Genomic DNA, 14,961 nt, shown 5'->3' with positions numbered 1-14,961 from the left:
GCCACTCCCTGGACACGCCACTGCCCGGTGGCAGGTCCGTATTGGACATGCACGTCCATGTCTTTACAAATAAATCCCCCACCATCATCACTGGCTGGCAGAAGGCGGTCCTGGGCTGCGATCGGCACATGATGCCTCATGTTCATGTTACGCAGCAGACAATGATTATCGTGCCCACATATTCTGGGTTTGGTTTGCACATGAGTGTGTAGGTGACTGCGCCCTCTGTGATGCGCAAGTGCTTGAACTTCACCTTTACTAGGCCAAGCGACATCTCAGCCATGGAACGAATCCTGGTGTTTACTTCTCACGTTGGCTCTGGGGGTCCCACATACAGTTGCCACTGTCTTCCAAGGCAACAGGGGCTATCATGAGTTCCCTGGAGATTATAGGAATGGGTTGGTGTGAGGGGGTGGTACAGACATTTGTTGCAATATTGCTATCATGCAGTGATTGGGGTGTCTTATTTGCCTGCTAGCAGCATCCCACATTGTTTCCTGTTCTCCCACCAGTGGGCACCACATGGATGTGTGAGGGTGGAAAAGGAAGGGGAAGTTCAGTTGAGAAATATGAGGGTGAGTGCAGGTGCCGAACCTAATTGTGGGCCTGTGTGGTTGAGTTGCCACTGCAAAGTGAGTTCTGTAACATAGCTAGAAGCCATGCCCATATGGGTCTCCATGAAGCCCAGCAGGGTGCCGCCCCACAGAACCACAGCAGGGTGCCACCCCACTGAACCACAGCAGGATGCCGCTCCACAGAAACATGGCATGATGTGTTGTTCCTCAGGACATGGGCATCAGAGGCCCAGTGCTTTAAGTAGGATAAGAAATCGAAGGTGGGGGGGGGGCTAATGTGTTGTGATGCAATATTTGGGGTATGGGCCTAAAAATGGTCTGTCTTGCACAGCCTCAAATCCCAAGTAGGTAACAAGCTTTCTTTCTTTCTTTCTTTCTTTCTTTCTTTCTTTCTTTCTTTCTTTCTTTCTTTCTTTCTTTCTTTCTTTCTTTCTTTCTTTCTTTCTTTCTTTCTTTCTTTCTTTCTTTTTACATTTATAATGCACGCTAAACCCATGGGCATCAAGGCGCTTCTTACATAGAGAGAGAACCAACAGAAAAACTAAAAGTGGAAAGAGAGTTGCTAGATAGTGTTGCAGTTAGTACATAACGTGAAGAGCCAAGTTTTCAATTGTTTCTGGAAGACCCAATAAGACTGTTCCTCCCTCAGAGTTGGGGGTACTGAGTTCCACAGTCTGCAGTTGGGCTGGATGTGCCTGTATGCATAGGCCTTTTTGGTCGGTCTTGTGGACAATGCTCTCTTAAATTGCTGAGCGAGATAAGCGGGGGCAGTGTTACAGAGGCACCTATGGGTAATTGCTAAAGTTCTGAATACAGTTTGTTCATGAATTGGGAGACAATGGGCCTATCTTCTAGCAAAGGTGGCGTGCTCTCGTTTAGGAATGTTTAGTGCAGAGCGGAGCATGTTATTTTGGATCACTTGCAATGAATACATATTTTTCTTGGCTGTGCAGGCAAACAGGGAGTTGCAGTAGTCGATCCTTGCGCTTATGACGGCACGGGCAATGGTCAGGTAGCTGTCGAACAATAGGAAGGGTTTACAAGCATTAATCAGTTTGATGGTGTGGTCAGCAGAGGAGGAGCTAGCATTGACTTGGCGTGAGAGAGAGAGGGAAGCATCTAGAAAGACTCTAAGAGTTTTTACTGACTGGGAGACGGAGATGCAGTTGCCGTTAATGGTGAAGGATGCATATTGCTGGCTAAGGTTATGGAGAACTGTGGGCAGGCCGGCAATTAGCAACTCAGTTTTGTCATCATTTAGGCAAAGAAAGTTTGTGGCCATCCACGTTTGAAGTAGTGGTAGATAGAATTTAGCTTCTCTTAGTCTTGGTGATAGTTGCCGAAGAGGAGGAAGAGTATCTGGGTATCATCAGCAAAGTTGGTGTGAGCGTTATCCATTGCATCCAGGAGATCAAAAAGAGGTTTTGTGAAAATGTTATAGAGTGTGGGAGAGACACATGAGCCTTGGGGGACACCACAGGAGATAGAAGCAGCAGGGGCACTAGTATTGTCGGCAAACACTCTGATTGTTCTGTCTTTCAAAAAAGAGGCAAACCAGTTAGAGGCCTATGGTGAGAAGTTGGCCGAAGATGTCAGGTGATGTCAGAGGATTTTATGATCCACTAAGTCAAAAGCTGCCAAAAGGTCCAATAGAGGTAGGAGAGCTGATTTCCCTGTGTGCTTAATTTCATCTATCTGGCTCTTTAAATCAAGCAGGTCAGTTTCTGTCCCATGTCCCGGGCGGAACCCTGATTGCTTGTTACCTAGTATGTGATTGGACTGTTGAACCTGGATATAAGCTGCTCTATCCAGGATCTTCAAAAGGAAGGGGACCGTTGTGATAGGTTGGTAGTTTGTGGGGATATTAGGGTCCAGAGATAGTTTCTTTAGCAACAGGAGTACCCTGGCTTCTTTCAGGCTAGTGGGGGCCCTACAGGTGATGAAGGATTTGATAAAAGTGGTAATGGAAAGGACGAGAGTTTCAGCACAGTCTTTAATAATTGCAGCTTGGCAGGCATCTCCTTTATATTTAGAGGGCTTTATGCTTTTTGGGCTTTTTTTTTAGCAAAAAGGTGACTTGGCCGTCAGAGATGGAGTTGAAACAGAATGGGGGGAGGTCTTGTAGAGCTGTGGTGATAGGGGAGGTCTGAAGTGGAAGGCTATTGGGGATGGTGGAGGCTTGCTTCTGTAGTATTTCTTTGTCCAACATGGTGATTTGTTCAAGAGGGCATTGTGGACCGAAGTGCACTGGTTCTCGCCTTTATAGAAATCAAGTGTTGGAGCAAAGGGTGTTTCCAATTCTCTAAGAATGGTGAAGATTTCTCAGGTGTTGGATACTGTTGATTCTTGTGTTGTAGGTGGACGATTTTGCTACTGCGATGGCTGTCTTCTAGGTTTTGGCAGCTGGGTTGAAAGAGGATTTGAGTAGGTCAGAGGAGGAATTGTTCCATTTGTTCTCAATTTCTCGGTTCTTGGCACGGGGTGCTAGAAGGTCAGGTGTAAACCAGGAGTTGAGGTGTGTAGTGGGTTTAGCTTTACGAAGAGCAAGGGGTGCAATGGTGTCGACTGCTTGACGCAGCGTGTTGTCTGGGTCAAGCAGGGCAAGGTGTGCTGGTTGCAACCTGTCAAGCAAGGGAAGGATATGGTCATTTGGGAGTTTCCGTGAACTGCGAACGATGGTCAGTAGCATCGGGATGGTGCTGCGGGCTGGAAGGCTGATAAGGGAAATGATGATGGTAATGATTTGGTGGTCGGTCCAAGGGCACGGGCAGTTGGACATGACAGTGTGTTGACAGTTAAGGACGGTGATCCAGTCCAAGGTGCAACCTTTTTCATGGGTAGGTGCAGAGATACATTGTTCGAAACCTAGTGCACTGAGGGCGTTTGTTACAGAGGTAGTGTTCAGATCATTAGGGTCATTGAGACCTAAATTGAGGTCACCAAGAAGTATAGTTTTAGAAGTCTGTTTGAGAGTGGTGCTTAGCATGTGGAGTAGCTTCTCCTCAAAGAGTTGAAGGGTCCTGGGGGACGATAGATGACTTGCATAATGATAGTCTCTGTGTATGATAGAGGTATTTTGAGGGAAAATATGCTACATAGTTACAGCTGCGTTGAGGTGATTTGTCTGATAGAGAGGATCTCTCTTGCTATCAGGACTACCCATCCACTTCTAGTGTCAAGTCTGTCACAAGATGCAAAAGAAGGTGTAGTTGGGGGGAATTGCGATGGGGGTCAAGGGCCAGAAGTGGCATGGAGCCAAGTTTCAGAGATGGCAAGCATATCCAGTTTATTTGTGGTGATGAGGTCAAGATATCGAAGGGAGTGGGCTTGAATGGGTCCCGGCATTTACTAATGTGCAGTTCAGGAAGGGGACATCCTTGATAGGGATGGAGGTGTTGGTGGAGCTGTAGTGTTTCACAGGTGGGGCAGGGAGGTGTCCTTCATTGTGTAGTGACAAAACATTGGAGGAAGGTAAGGAGGAGGAATTGAAGTTGGAGCATTGGACTCTATTATCAATGTCTGGGGCAGATGGTACCTGATACACTTGAAGCGCAACACTGCAAGCAGAGCCGATCTCGCAGAAGGAGGCAAAGGGGTGGAAGGAGGACTAGATAGAATCTCCAGGTGACGAGAGTCATTAACGCTGTCCTTCATGAGGGGGGTACACCCAGTGATTATTTTGTCGATGTGATGCAAGGCTTGACAAATTCATTATTGGAATTTACCGGGAGGATGCTGGAGTTCCCTGGGGCAGGCCTCGCAGTAAGAGTGCTGGAGGTCAGCTGATCATGTGTGAGGCAATTTCGGGATGGCATTGGCCTTGATGGTAGTGTAATGGTGTGATAAAGACTCTCTAGGGGTGTTGGGCTTGCACTGTTTGCACAATGAGCTGCAGAGGTGTGATGGCATATGCGACTGCTAAGCTGGGCATTTCAGGTATGTATGAGCATTGGGGAGGTGAGCAGCAAGGAGGCAGTTCGGATTCTAAGGTGCTGGAGTCGTTTGGCCACAGTAGGCAGTAGCATAGAGGTTCCATGGCTGCTGCTCATATCCACCGCATGGTGGGTATCGCGGGGTGCGGGTGAGCGGTGCAGCTCTTTTGGGAAGGTTAGCATACATAGAGCGGGGAGAAAAGCATTAGGCTTCATATCACATGGATGGGGTCGCAATATAATGCTGGCAGTATGGTAGCATGTACCTTAGATTTCCCTTGGGGGAAGGGCCATTTCAGCCTGGACAGGGCCAGCCAGACACTGGCCTTGTGTGGAGGTCTTCAGTGCGAGGCCCGGCTTTGCCTGCCTGCTCAATGCTGGTAGGCGGAGTGATGCTGCTGGCGCCCAATCAGATGCCACTTTAGGAGTCTTAGAGGCAATATTTGAATAATGTTAGTCCCAGGATGCGAAAGCCTGCCAGCACGGGCTTGTTTCTGTGCCGACCACAGCGTCAAACATCTTTGAAGTTACCCTATGTGTGGTATCTGTTCCTGAAGGCAAGTCAGGGGCCTTGTTAGACAATATGTTTGCAGCAGTTTCGGGGTCCAGGAGGCATGGACCTCTGTAGCTGCTGTTAAAGGCACAGGGCCAGACCGCCACTGGCCTTCTGTGAAGTCCTTCATTTCAAGGTCCTAGCTTTGCCTGCGGCCTTGATGCTGGTAGATGGAGTGATGCTGCTGACGGCCAATCGGATGCAGCTTTAGGATTCATAGAGGCATTATTTAAATCACAATAGTCCCAGGATACGAAGGCCTGCTGTAGCGCGATTGTTTCTGTGCCGACCACAGCGTCAGCCATCTTTGAAGGTACCCTATGAACGGTACCTGTTCCTGAAGGCATGTCAGGGGCCTTCTTAGACTATATAGTTGACGCAGTCTCGGGGTCCTGGAGGCATAGACCTCTGTAGCTGCTGGTAAAGGCACAGGGCCAGACAGGCACTGGCCTTGTGTGGAGGCCTTCAGTGTGAGGCCCTGGCTTCGCCTGCCGGCTCGATTCTGGTAGCCGGAGTGACCTTTAAAAGAGGAGTGGCCTGTGTGATTATAGGAGTGACCTAACAGAGTCAATCGAATTTACACATGTGCAATGAAAGGGCAACAATTATGGTTTAAAAGATGTATTTAAACACGGTTAATGCGTGTAGGCTTTTTGACCAAAATAAATATATTCAAATGTTATGTTATGTTACTTTGCATTTATATAGCGCCTTATGTACCATTGGTATGGTCTGAAGGCGCTGGTTGGTTGAACGCCCTTGGGAACTGGAGTTCAAGTCAGTAGAGAGAGTCAAAGGTGCGTGTGAGCACCGGATATGTGTGCAGCTGGTGTGGCATTCGTGTAATAGCTGCTTCTTAGCGGTAGGTGTGGTGGTTGAGAGATCAGGAGTATGTGTTCGTTCTGGCAGGATTTATCCAGACCGTATGTGGCTGCGTTAGGCCTGAGGAGAACGCCTGGCTGGGGGGGTGTAACCAGCAGTGTTTACTTAGAGTGATGGGGAGTATGCGGCAGATGTTGGTATGAGAACAGTTATACCGAATGGTGTCATAGTATCTCTGTGTTCTATTTGAATGGCAGTGTTAAGAAGAGAGTAACCGTGGTGATGTGATACGATGGTTTACATGCTCTTTCAAACGTTCCATGCACTCCAATCCGTTCCATGCATTCCAGTCCGCTCCATGCACTCCAGTCCGCTCCACGCACCCCAGTCCGCTCCACACACTCTAGTCCACTCCACGCACTCCAGTCCGGTCCACGCACTCTAGTCAGCCTCCCGCACTCCAGTCCGCCTCATGCACACCAGTCCGCCTCACGCACTCCAGTCCGCCTCACGCACTCCAGTCCGCCTCACGCACTCCAGTCCGCTCCACGCACTCCAGTCTGCCCGACGCACTCCAGTCCGCCCGACGCACTCCAGTCCACCCCACGCACTCCAGTCCGCCCCACGCACTCCGGTCTGCCCCACGCACTCCAGTCCGCCCCACGCACTCCAGTCCGCCCCATGCACTCCAGTCCGCCTCCAGTCCACTCACTCCACACACTCCAATCTGCTCCATGCACTCCAATCTGCTCTACGCACTCCAATCTGTTCCATGCACTCCAATCCATTCCACGCACTCCAATCCGTTTCATGCATTCAAATCTGTTCTATTTACTCCGATCCATTCCAATTTAGTCTGAGTTGTTTTATGCACTTCATCCACATATTTCACCCGTACCAACTACATACTTCATCCGTTCCATCCACATATTTCACACGTTCCATCCACATACATCACTCGTTTCATCCACGTACGTCGCCCGTTCCTCCACGTACGTCGCCCGTTCCATCCACATACGTTGCCCGTTCCATCCACTTACGTTACCCGTTCCATCCACAGATGTCATCCGTCTACATATGTACGTCACCCGTTTCATCCACCTACGTCATCCGTTATATTCACATACATCACTCGTTCAATCCACATACGTTACCTATTCCATCCACATACTTCACCCGTTCTGTCCGCTCTACGCATTCAGCGGCTCTACGTACTCATCCGCTCTACACAAACATCCGCTCTATGCATTCTTTCGTTCTAGGCACTCATCCGATCTACATGCTCTACATGCTCTACGCACTCATCCGCTCTACACAACTCATCCGTTCTTCGCAACTCATCCGCTCTACGCAACTCACCCGTTCTATGCAAATGTGAAACAGAAAATCAATTGAAAAGGGGTCAGGACAGCATGCAATCCCACAGTTCTTCTTAAAGAAATCCATTTTTTCGTACATACTAATTAAAGGCATTCTAACAATAATTCTTTAATAGAATGTGTGGCAAAAATCAAACCATGTATTTTCTTACAATTTCCCTTTTCTGTTTGAAAAGTACCTAGTTTCACATTTCTTTAACTGATGTTGTGATTCTAAACATTACTGAAGGTGACATCTACTTGCATAGAGCAATATTGCCACTCATATTTTTCAAGAAATTTGGCAAGGTAGGTCAGTTCGGAGAACCCTGGCAGAGCCCTGACTCAAGGGCAATATTTTGACACTCCCATGGCTGAGCACTTGCTAGCCCTGGCCCACTTGAAGCCCTGGCCTAGGGTGATGGTGCATCTCTTCACATTTGGATGCTCATTGTTTGCTGCTGTTTCCTGTTGGGGTGGTACCAATGCTACATGGATTTCGTACAGGGTGTCTACTACATTTGGATTTGCTACAATGTTGCAGAATAGCAGTTTAATGGTATTGCTGCATTACTGTGAGGTGGTAGTGATATTAGCTCATGTGCACGTCGCAGGAGTACATGTAACGCCTTGACCATTAGTACAGAAAAGGCACATTCCATTTTACATTACCCACAGAGTGCTGAAATTGAGTAGAAACGTTGTTATCTTCCATATCTTATGTTATCTTGCATTGTATAGCGCCTCTTGGCGTCGAAGCGCTCCATGTGTTACGATGTCGGAATCGAGCTCAGAAGCCACCTTCAGGAGAGGGTGTATGGCTTTACGCATATTAGTTGTTCGTACCATGTCACCCTCTATCAACTGCAGTAAGTGTAGTAGCTGATGGTGTGTGTTCTGCACACCTGCATGTTGTTCATGGGAGCACTGGAACATTTTGGCCCTCATTACGAGTTTGGAGGTATTCTGGTGGTACATCCACCAGAATACTGCTCAACGGAATGACCATTACCGCAACTTGGTCTGGTGGAATTATCCCTGGATTGCAAGTGGTGGTGGCCGTGATAGAGCCCATTATCTGGCAGTATAAAAGACTCAATGGGTGTAATTCCACCAATTTTTCCAGTTTTTCAGCAGAAAGCGGTAGAATTTACCTCCAGCTTGATTCTGGAGTTAAATCCCCCACACTTTACATATCTGAATCACTATATTTATTTTTTGTTAAAATACTTTGCAAAAATATATGCTGTGTAATTGCTATTCTCTGCACATAACAATACAATTCATAAAGTCATCTATTTACAACCAGCTTGAATGCATTCAGAAAATGTTTTAAAAAAAGAAATAAATTACATATATTTTAATGCCACACATAGGTTTATCGCGAAAATGAATGTGCAACTTTGTGTGGTAATTGTATTGCTTGCAGCCGGGATGTTGCACATTTTAACCGGCTCCCTCTCTTTGTGTAATGTTTAGTAGAGAAGCCACCTTGGTTGAGAGGGATTATTAAAACACCAAAATACAGAAGAAAACTGCATTTAAAACTCCATGGCAAGCTAGGGAGCCTTTCCACCCATGGTCACTGCATAGGCAATCAAGTTAATTGGTGTACACGTGCTGTATTACCACTCCTGTTTAAGGGTGCAAGGGACTTAAGACACACCTTTTCCCTTCCTGAGCTTGCGAAGGAAGAGTCTGCAGTCCCAGGTGCAGAAAGAACTGAGTTCCGCCATTGAATGGGACAGGTATTTTTCCCCTTTTGAATTTCCAAAAGCATTTATTGGAGCTGGTGTTAAATGGTATCTGCTCAAGCTTTCTTTCTAAACACTTCTGCACTTAATTCGAATCCCCAGGTGAAATGCACCCTCCTGTGTTTTCTGTGTTTCATAGAATACTGCAGAGGAGGAAATGTAAATGCCAAGAACGAGTATGCTCGTCCTTTATGCATAGACTTGCATAATAGCCTGGCACTTAAGTGGTTACTCCCAACACAGGAACTGATGTCCTGTTAATGCAGTGAGTAAGGCAGAGCTTTACAGATGACTGTGCAGCTATTCTATGGGCCTCATTACACGGTAGGCGGTAACCATGGCGCTATTAGCACCATGGTTGCCGCCGGTACCGTACCGAGTCCGCCATGGTGAATGGCGGAATTACCGCCACATTCCAAGGTGAGTGGGGCGTTAATTCCCCATTAACCATGGCACTTCCCCATTCCCATTTGAGCTCCCCCTGGGGCTCAATGGGAATGGGGAAGGCGGCAATTACGGTACCGCAAATTGCGGTACCGTAATTGCCTCCAAGGTCCCTTTGCGGGCCCGTTCCTTAACGGCTGGTAAAACCAGCCGTTGAGGTCGGGTCCCGAAAAGGGACCTCGTAGTAAGGCGGTAGGGGATTACTGGCACCGGTGCCGGTAATCCCCTACCGCGTTCCGTGTAATGAGGCCCTATGTCAGGAATTTTAACCCTGCAACATATGGGACTGAAGAGGTATTCATTACTAATGAATAGTTATCACTTCTGTGTGGTCAGCAGACCTTGACACGTCAGAGTTTCTGTTAATAGGCAATAATGTAATTTATTTTGCTTTACAGTGCATTGTTATACATAGACAAATCCTCAAATGCAATTTTTTTCTTTAACAAGCGGTTGCCCTGATGAATTGTTCAAAAGAAATCAAGAACATGGCAGTATTTCCGCCATACTTTTAATGGCTGGCGTTAAAATATATGTAATTCTTTTATTTTTTAAAACCTTTTCTGAATGCATTCATGCTGATGAATTTATTTTATTGTTATGTGCAGAGAATGGCAATCACATAATATATATTTTTGGAATGCATTTTTTGGAAAATAAAATAATGAATTTAGTGTATCAGATATCTAAAGTGTGCTGACCATGTATCCCAAATATAAATGTGCACCTTCGTGTGATAAGTGCATTGTTTGCAGCCAGGATGCTGCACATTTTAACGGGCTCCCTCCCTTTGTGTAATGGTAAATCCCCCACCCTAGGTCCATCCATTATGATCATCAGAATTAGTCTTAATGCTTCATCTTGGGAATGTGTGCTACTGGAATGTATGAAAGGCCTGCATGGAGATGGGTGGACTGCTGAGAGTGCTGCATGAGTGAATGTTCTGTGAGAGTCCGTTGGCCTCTAGGAGCTGATGAAATGAATGTGCCTGATCTGTGTCTGTCCCTGCTCTGATCTTTCCAGAACTTACAACATTTACTTGTAATCTGACAACTACACAAACTAACTTGTCAGAAGAAGCTGAGGCTCCTGAGTCATTTGCTTAATACCAGCCATGACTACATTTCGGCGACGAGCTTGAAAAGGGCACGTGAAGCCAGCACTGTGTGAGTTGGCAGCCAGCGAGGGACATTACCGCTCAAGTGACTTACACATCACCAACCACACAAGAAGTGCCATTTTACTCTCAAGCAGCTCTTAACAACAAAATCAAGGTAATTTTGTGGCACCTGCATGCTGTGGAGCTGCCGCGTGCGAGGGCCTGGGGCAAGGACGTCATTTCACCAAAATGCTAGGGGTAGCGGAAGTGACATCACATGACCTTTAACCTCTGCCAACATCACAGGAAGTGATGTCATTTGACCCCCACCTCGAAGTGACATCAGGGGAAGTGACAGAACACGACCTTTCACCCCTTGATCAAACAGGAAGGGGCATCACATATTGTTCCTAAGTACACTACGAAAAATATGGTTGCAATATCGCTATAATGTTACATACATTTAATACAAGAATGGATCACCATATGTATCGTTAATATCAGTGAATATAGGACCATATTACCAAATTACTGTGAATCCAAGCAGACGTCCAAGGCCAAATGATAATCATATGTTATTATATAGCACTTACGCTTAAGTGTTTTTTATAGATTAAATATACATACAATATCACTGAACCTGTGTTGGTACTCATTTATCGACCTCAGAAGGGTGAAAGGCTGAGTTGAGGTGTTTAAGAACAGACTAAATCAGTGATTCACCACCTGAGGTTTGTCGGGAAATAAATCTTTACGGGTCTAGCAATTATTGGATAGAATTCCAGAAAGACAAATTATGTGTGATTCCTATTCTTTCTTATTTAGCATCACTGATCAAAGTGATACACTTGTGGAACCCCATTTTTTTTAAGAGGCCTGAACAAGAAAGTCAGACACTCCAAAAATAAAGGACCACATGACACTGGCCACAGCCCAGGAGCTTACATTTAAAAAGAAAAGGATTTTTTTTTCCTAGGGGTAGCAAGGGACTCCACAGGAGTAGCAAGGGAGACCTCAGGGGTCGCAAATGCGACCATTGGCGACCCCCAAATGACGTCCCTGGCCTGGGGGAGTATTAACTGCAGCTGTTTACAAAGGCTATTTGGACTGGTGCCGTATTGGAGGACCTGCCAAAAGCGTTTTATTATTCCTGCAGAGAAGCATGCATTGAGGATGCGGAGACATGAGTCGCTGAGACGCTCCCAGCCATAAACTGGAAACAATGTGTCAATGAGCAGCTGGGCGTGAACTTTGTTGGGGCTTTGGACTTTTTCCTCATCTGAGGAACTACAAGAAGCATTTTAGTACTCCTGCAGAAAAGCATGAGTGGAGTGTGGACAGGATGCTGAGGCACTGAGTCACTGAGATGCTCCCAGTCATACACTGGAAACAGCATTTCAATGCGCGTCTGCGGGTGAAGGTTGTTTGGCCTTATCCCTCACCGGAGGAACTGCAGGAAGCATTTTAGTACTCCTGCAGAGAACCATGAGTGGAGTGTGCGCAGGACGTTGAGACACTGAGTCGCTGAGATGCTCCCAATCATAAACTGAAAACAGGGCTTCAGCGCGCACAACTGTGGACACAGGCTGTTTGGGCAATTACCACATTCGTGGAATTGCTAGATACATTCTAGCATTCCTGCAGAGAACCGTGAGTGGCGTGCATGGAGGATGTTGAGATGCAGAGTTGCCAAGACACGCTGAGTCAAACTGGAAGCAGCGTGTCAGCGGGTGGCCCAGCCCACGCATGGGGCACGATAGGGACTCTATAGGGTGTGTGCCGCACCTCTGGCCCCCTTCATCCGCTTCACCTCCCCTTCCCTGAGGGAGGTGGAAGGGGCATGCCCCCTTCGACCCGCTTAAACCAGCAAGCCCTGGGGAGGCACATAAATATCCCGGGCTGCAGGTGGTCACCCTCTTTGCAGCCCGGAAGCGAAAGCCCAGACCTCTGGAGGCGACACAGAAAGAAGCTGCAATGCATACTACGACTGAAAGTTTCTAGCAGTAAGTGTGGAGTGATAGGGTTTGGCACACTGGGCATGCCCGAATGACTTCTAAAAAAAACTGCAACGCATACAAAATGCAGCAGCCAGACTCCTCCCCAAGCTACCCCGAAGAGACCATATCACACCCGTGCTAAAAATACTACACTGGCTACCACTAAAACAACGAATAAAGTTCAAGTCCATGTGCATCACACACAGAGCAATACACAAACAAGGCGCAGAATTCCTAAGCAACAAACTACGCCTACATCAACCAACAAGAACACTAAGATCAAGCACCGACATACGCCTGGAACCAAAACCCTACAACAGGAAAAAACTCGGAGGATCCTCTTTCTCCCACCAGGCACCCAAAACCTGGAATGACCTACCTAAGAATATACGAAACACAACAAACCACCTAGCATTCAGGAAACTCCTCAAATCATGGCTCTTCACAGGGTAACCACAAAGGAGACGCACCAGAATGCACAGACATTAAAACAACAATGAAAATAACTCCAAACCCGGCCACTCTCAATCTGGACAAACACTCAGACCAAAGAACTAACCACCCTACAGAGCATAAGATATCATGGAAAATAGCCACAAAAGGAAGGCTCCAGAGACTGAACACATACTTAGACACAGACGAAAGCCGTCTAGTGACTCGCCCACTCACACGTACCGGACGCACCATATCCAGACCAGCAGATGCATTTAGATAAAATTTAGAATATTAGCATGGCCACACCTGGATGGAGTTGAGGACATTGGCCTGCGTTGCATCTAGAGGAGACTCTGAATGCTAGCATGCCCGCCCTTGCTTGGAGTTGTGAATATTAACATTTGGAAAGAATTGAGAATGTCAGCCTGCATCGCATCTAGATAGGACCGTGAGTGTTGGCATGCCCGCGCCTAGGTGAAAGCTGAATGCCAACATACCCACACCTAGATAGATTAGTGAAATATAAGCATGCGTCGCATCTAGATAGGACTTCGAGCATTAGCATGCCCACACCTATGTGAAACCTGAAGACTAGCACAGGCCACACCTACAATTGTGGATATTGGCCTGCGTCGCATCTAGATGAGACTGATTGAAGGATAGCAAGCCTGCGCCTAGATGAAACTTGAATACTTGGAATTGTGAACACCAGCCTGCGCAGCATCCAGATAGGGCTGCGAATGACAGCATGCCCACACCTGGACAGATTTCTAGACGCTAGCTTGCGCCGCATCTGGACGGGACTGTGAATGTTGGCTTGCCCACGCCCAGATAGAATTCTAGACATTGGCCCGTGCCGCATCCAGATAGAGTTGTGGGGGTCAACTGGTGCCACACTGGGACAGAACTGCAAATGCTAGCATGCCAAAGGTCAGGTAACCCACTAACCAATATAAGCTCAAACTCTGCATACTCATCTCACTCAAACTCACACAACCACCTCTCGCACAACAAGCCGCACGCACTTCACAACAATGCAACAACACATAAGCCGGACCAACAGCACACATGGCCTATCACAGACCCGATACCCGCACCAAAGCTCAGCATCTGGTGTATACCGAGTTGAAGCTGCCAACAGAACACCACTCCTCTCAGTATCCTACTCCCTCTTCACCTTACTAACCCACCCCCACCTTATCATTTACAGAACCGCCAGAGCGCCTGGGGACCAATTCCGTTGGTGACGATGTGCGGTACAAATACCTTTAACATTTAACATTTAACATTTAACACTAAGTGCTGGCTCTCATCAGGCCGCCCCATAAGGGCAGGCTGGCCCTTCCTCCACAGGGGAATGGGGGTGTAATCCACCCTCCCCCACCGATTTCTAGCAGGTTAACTGCTTTGGCAAGAGGCCTAATATAGGGGCGACACATTTGCACAAGAGAGCCTAGAGGGTACGGGTGCCGTTGATAACAGCATGCTGTCTAAAAAATAAGACCCCACTTTAAGTTCTCCGCCTCTCAGAGCATGGCGGATGGTGATTTTTTCACAATGTTCCAAATACAGGAGGCATTGAATGGCAGGGTTTGAAAATCTTTTTGCCTGTGGTAGTTATCCTTCGGGGCCAACGCCATTGTACAAAGTTTTAAAAAGCAGAAACTGTACATCACTAGGAAGATTGATGCTAGGGTAATATAGTGAAACAGATCTATGTTAGCCACAAAGGCAAACTCATTGGGTTGCCCAGGGTTTACGATACAGAGTTTTGTAGTCATTTTCATGACTTAGGGCCTCATTACAAGTTTGCCGGGCCGGAAATAGTAGTGCCTGTAGCACCGTACCGGAACCGTACCGGACCAGCACATTCAGAGTCATAAGTGCAGAAACACTGACACCGCAAAGTGACACCAGCGGTGCTACCGCATCCGGTAGCACCGTGACCGTAAACAGCAAAAAGAGTCACCGGACGTCTGTGAATTAGCGGCA

The sequence above is a fragment of the Ambystoma mexicanum genome, chromosome 11 (genome assembly GCF_040938575.1).
Source record: "Ambystoma mexicanum isolate Mex_15411 chromosome 11, UKY_AmexF1_1, whole genome shotgun sequence".
Lineage (NCBI taxonomy): Eukaryota > Metazoa > Chordata > Amphibia > Caudata > Ambystomatidae > Ambystoma > Ambystoma mexicanum.
This window is presented reverse-complemented; position numbering follows the sequence as displayed.